The following is a 6314-nucleotide window of genomic DNA, read 5'->3' as shown; positions in this document are numbered from 1 at the left end:
CAGAACTGCCATCCTAGCCTGCATGTCCTGGTCGCCCTGGGGAGATTTTAGCAGATTCAGCCACGCTTGCTGGAATGCAGGCAGGTGGCTGTGGCATTCAGTGCTCCTCCTTTAACCTTGACAGGTAAAGAACTTCATTGTTAATCAGGTAAAAGGCAGCATTTCTCCCAGCTGAGAGGGAGAAACCTGTTAAATCCTCAGCTATTCTTGGCAAGGTGATGGAACACTGCTTATTAAAACATTGCCAGAGACATGTAAGATCTCTGTTACAACAGAAATGCTGATGAGAGGATTGAATCAATGGAGTAAAGGGCTGACACAGTGAGACAGGGAAGGTGAAGCAGTTCAGTTTATCACTGTATTACATGACAATGAAAAAGAAATAGACATTTTCTTAAACTTGCTTCACACCAGTTGTCATATTCAGGAAGTAGATTCTGACTGATATTGGTACCAAAAGGTCTGTACACTGTGTCAAGTACTACTGTAGTATTTAACATTTCGTGACAGGGCTAGAAGAGTAAACCAGTTCGTGGTCAGGCACTTAAAGACCATAGGGTTCAACTTAGCAGATACCTTTGGCAGATACATGGCTCTACTCGCTGCTGTAAACATCCTCAAGAAAGAGGTGAATAACAATAGTGCACAATTCTGCACAAAACAGCAATGTGGAGAGTAGTGGAAAGGATTCCTGCTATGCAAACTCTCTGCTTCAGTCCACTTGGTAGAAGTGAGAGGTAATAATAGACTTAGCCCAGGGTCACGAGGAAGCATGAAGAAGTCCTGCTGATATTCTGTATACTGCAGAAGCTGGAGAATTGCTAACAATGTGTGAATTTTGTGCATGTACGCTACCAGGCTTCTAAGCCAAACACCATTCTTTCTTTCCACTGGTGTCTAAATTCTTGGTACAAAAAACATTTATGGACAGTAACATATTGGCACCCATGAATAGCAGAGTTAAGATCAATGAATGACTCTTCTGGTTAGTATCATTCATCTACATTTACCAAGTCACAAGTTTTCAACCTTCCTCCTTCACAGAGGTTTCCTTCAGCATGCCTGGATGACTATGGGTCAAATACAGTGCAAGCTTTAGTGTGAATATTGATCAGCAAATGGAAAGACTTGTTCTTAATGTACTAATTTATATCCAGTATATTGTGTGATGGGTGCTTATACAAATTATGAAGAGAGAAGTACTCTGTTTTGATATAAAGAGTTCTTAACAGTTTAGAAATTTCAGAAAATCTTCTTAATAATATTAAATATTGTTTATGGATTTGTAATACAGCACAGCCACTTTTTCTGTATTTACTGTTCTATGCAATTTATTGATGTTGAATCACTATTTTTTGTGTGCGTGTGTTTCTGCATGATTTAGTAAGGTGTATCTATGGAGAAAAAGGAAAAAAAGGCTGATTAAATGTGACCCTTTTTTGCTCTTCACAACAAAGAAATTTTTTTTTCCTGTTCTTCTTTGGTTATTATAAATGTCATCAGTATATTTTTTGGAAATGATCACATTAAATACTGAGCAGTGCTACACTCTTTTCCCATTTCACAGAAAATCAGGTTAAATGCAGTTAGCTACAAATTTTCAGTGACAATAACACTCTCCCCTGTGTACCTGGACAGATCTTAGAGAATGGAGTCCATAGCCTATCTCTTTCAATCACCTTTATGGCATCTGACATCCCAGAAACTAGTAAGGATTAAGCCCTGTCTTGCTTTCCCTGTAAATCAACAGCAAACCCCTGCTTCCTTTCAAGTATTCAGAAGCAAGTCCTGGTGTTATGACACTCACACAGACAGTAAGGCAAAAATGTCTTATTGCACCATTCCCTTCACCAGGAACCAGGTAAAAACTTGGAAACTCTTGATTCAGAGTAATACAGCCAATAATGGAAACTGCAGGTCAAGAGGGTGTCTAAAGGCAGCAGCGTTCATCATATTGCAGGTTTGAGTGAGAAAGTCTGGGCTGAAATCCACTGAAATCTAAAGAAGAAAATTGTACCCTATGGGATCTGACAATATTTTCTCCTAACTACCAATTCCATCTACAGTCTATAGGAGTGACGTCTTGCAATTTTGCTGGAGTAGCTGCTTTGTTCTACTGCAAGCTAAGAGCTAGGCAGCGTTTTGTTACAATAATATTTATTTATTTATTTATTTATTTTTAACTTCTGTGTGCAACACAATGTTACCTTGTAAACTGATGAACCAAAAGATCACAGTTAGCAATACAAGTATTTCATCTGTCTACTCACAGGCCCTGAAAATATTACAGCATAAGATGCCCCTCTCCAGAAGAACTGCAGTTTGAGCTTTCTCCACATTTCACAGAGCAACTCTGGCTGTCAGATAAGGCTTTACTGTTAAAACATCTTAGATAAGGATCCATCTTTCTAAACCCAGTCAAATCAAGAGGTAGTCTGGAATCACTTCAGCATAAATGAGAACCTTAATTACACCCAGGAAGAATTTGGCCTCATCATCTCACGGCATTGGTGTAGACGACTAAGTGCCTGATACACTATACATGAGTTTTAGTCACATTTGCTTTATACATAAGTTGTAATTCTACCAGAGATAGTCACATGCTCCAGTGCATTGTAAATGGGCTATGATGCACTTAGCCACATTGTAAAAGTATAGTAAATAATTTCATTATTATATTTTCAAAATTATATGCAGTAGTGACTTACTAGTTACCTACTTTTTTGAGTTTTTCAGGTTCAAAGCAGTGTGAAGGCACTAAAAAGACCATTAAAATTTTATGCTTCATTTACAAAATTGTGGAAATTGCCTGAGATTCAAATGCAGTGTACAAATACAAAATACAGCCTTTGTGATAACCTGTTGTGTACCTACAGTCATGTCATATTCACAGAGTAGGAATCTAATTACTGCACCAAGTGCAAGGCATTAACAGATCCACTGCTGACCATCAGCTGTCCTGGAAAAACATTCTTAATAATAAATTTTCCTTAAGGATGATTTCTTCCCATTGGACAAAAAATCCAATAAATCTTTCTGAAAAAAATAGTGTGCTAAGACCTTTTGTAATATCCTACATACTGATGATGAAGACAACTCATTAGCTCATTTTTGAGCACAACTTGGAAATACAGTACAGGAAGATAACAAGGTATTATTATAGCTTTATGGTAACTATTAGCCATTTTTGAGGATAGTTGATAGTTAAGACATTGTATAGCTAAGACAGTAGCCTTCCAAATATGCAAGAGAAGAGGGATATATTTTAGCCAGGGTGTAGTTTAGTGAAAGCATTCAAGAGAAACAGGGGTTAACAGGAGGAAAAACATTCCAGAAAAGACCAAACTGAGCTTAGTACTTGCTCTCTGCTGGCTGCTCTTTGTCAAGATTATGTTCTACCTTGCAGAGAGAAAATCTTTATGAGTGAGCGACTGTTTTACATCTTAAACTTTTACAGGGAAACTGAAGACTTTCTCATTTTTCCATGCTGTACATAGGCCATGGACTGAATTTTGACTCAGAAGCTGTACTTTTTGCGCACATGCAGGTTTGCGCTAAATGTGCATTCAAGCTTTAGGCAGCTCGTGTTTTGACAACTAAGGAGGTGTTTTGTTCCTTAAACACCCCCTCTAGCTTGGGATGCGGCACAGAAACCTAACAATCATGTAGCTTGCCTAAGACTTTTCTTTATGAGGGAAGCTTGTAATAGAAAGTCTTGCAGTGCTTTGTGCCATTGCCCTCTGCACTTTCCCTTCCACTTGGCAACACATGAGGCATACCTGTACATGTTTTGGAGTTGCAGAGCAGAGGTCCTTGGTGCTCCTGGGAGAAAGGCAATTCTTCATTGTGAACAGACCCTGTCCACTCTGCCCCATGTTAACATCAGCATTCAGAGCAATGCAACCTCCCTGCAGCTTAGGGCAGGAAAAACTTTACCCTGCTGTGCCACTACTGGCCTGCATGGGACTAACCTGGGTTTAGGTCTGTGGGATCCACTGCTGGGACCACCTGTGAATAACCTGTATTTATGATGAGGTGAGGCACACATGGGATTTTGGAAGTCTGCCTTCGGTGTCTGGCACAACTGAACAACCCCATTGAAAGCAGCAGCATTACAAAACAGTTGCTGAGTGTAGGAATTGCCATGCTAGTTTTTTGCAGAGACAGTAAGGGAAATCCCATAATGTACAGTGTATTGTAGTGTGGTGATCCAGCACTGTGCTTCTGCTCAGAAAAATCTCATGGTGATTTTGAAGGGAGAGAGCCCAGGTGGAAGCCATAGAACTAGACCTTGTGTCTGTCGGTGCAGGTGCATATCTGTGAACTGTAAGTGAACGATTTCAGTTCTTTGGACAGGTAAGGAAAGAATTACAACAGGCTATACTGATACATGTAATTGAAGTATATTCAATTTTGGTAAGAACCGGGATTTTGAAAAGTTATGTTTCTAAAAGCTTGAACATCTATCCTGTTGGAATAGGATTCAAGAACTAAAATCTCCCAGGGCTGTAATGTAAACTCAGTAAAAGTTGTGACAAATCATAACTGTAAAGCTCATCGGGTACTTCTACGATTTTTAAGGAAAATTAAAATATACATTCACAATAAGGACACACTTACTGAGGACCGAGTTCTGTTGCCTTTGAAAACTACCCAGAAGCCACATTGTTTGTAGACATCTTGAATAAGTGGGGCCGCATTCTGCATACATGCTACCATGGGACAGTACCAGGAAAAAGCATAGGCTAAATCCCAGTGTAATATTATAAACTTTATAGATTAAGCTTTGCTGTGTTACAGTAATTATAATACCTTGACTTTTTGCTTTCAGGATACTAATTAACCAATTCTCCAAGTACACAGTATTAAGATATTGCAGAGAAGTGTCGACAAAACCAAAGGCAGGGCTTTGCTCCTAGGCTGTAGGAGGAGACCTGTGGCTGGGAGACGCATGTGGCTTGATCCACAGCTTGCTGCCCGGGAGCCTGTAGAAACAGGGGCCAGGGTTAATCTGTACCAGAACCTCACCCTAGTGCAAATTACTTCCTCGGGCCATATTAGCCAGGTCATCATGTATTCTAATACACTTACACTTCTGTAAGACACACATGTAGAGGAGAAACCTTTTCATTTCTGTGTTCGGCAAAAGCGTTAAGACGATGAATGAATCTTTCACAAAAACAAACAAAACAAAGCTATCCTTTACCGAGAGTGGCATTTACCAAATCTTGCCAGCTGTTGAGAGCTAGCTGCTCGACCCATGCTTCTCTCAGCAGTCACAGCAAACCTAAAAATTGAACACTTTCCATGCTGCTGTGCTGGGGTGCTGGGTGCCACCTGTCTTCTGCAGGGTAGCACTCCTCGGGATAAGCACAGAGTCCTTTTATGTCATGAGTCAACAGAGCAACATGTTGCAAGCTTAGAGAAACTGTGGTGCTACATACCCCTGCTACTGGGATATGAAGGTAGTAGCATCTCCCCATACTTTCTGTGGGGCTTCACAGAGGGACCCTGTACTTAGACTTCCTTTCTGCAGTAGGAGTTCAAACATCTCCAGTGTATTCCACTTCTAATCTGGAAAGAAAAGCCCTGAGTATTTCTATGAGTTGCTTTAAAAACAAACAGCTAAAGGAGACCTTGAGTATTTCTATGAGTTGCTTTAAAAACAAACAGCTGAAGGAGACATTAAATCTTGTGATTGGATTTTTCATAAAAAAAAAAAATCACCATTAAAGGTGGAAAAAACAATGTACTTTCTTAATTTGTGTTTGCCCATAAAATTCAAGAATCCTATTTTACACTGCTGTCAGGAAAAAAAAAGAAAAGTCTTGTCTGTTCCAGATGAGTGAAATTTTGAGGGGCTGTGTCAGGCAAAAGCTATTTTTATGGCTTTTTTTTCGTACTTGATATCTACTGTATTTTTGTGAATAAATATTAGACCTAAGGGATGAATTTCTCAGGTAGTATAAATCAGCACAGGTCCACTGATTTGCGTAGGGCTATGCTGGTTTATGCCCACTGGGGATTAGCCTCACCAAAGGCTTTGTAAGCTTTTTAAAGTTAAAGGTAACTTAAAGGCTTGTTCCGTGTTTAGGTGCTGAAAGAAAGGGAGAATTATGAGCACAGGTTAATGTAAACTGCAGCTTTAAATGATAAGCTATAGAATATTTGGAGGGCTTAAAGACTAATTGTAAAAATCCACTACCTTTGTCGAGAAAGCCAGAAAATTACAGCCTGTGTACATACACTTTTACATACGTACGTGTATTCCACAGTTACTCAGTAGGTGGCAGTTAAAAGCCTAGCCGAGCTTT

This window comes from Buteo buteo, chromosome Z, assembly GCF_964188355.1.
Source record: "Buteo buteo chromosome Z, bButBut1.hap1.1, whole genome shotgun sequence".
NCBI lineage: Eukaryota > Metazoa > Chordata > Aves > Accipitriformes > Accipitridae > Buteo > Buteo buteo.
This window is presented reverse-complemented; position numbering follows the sequence as displayed.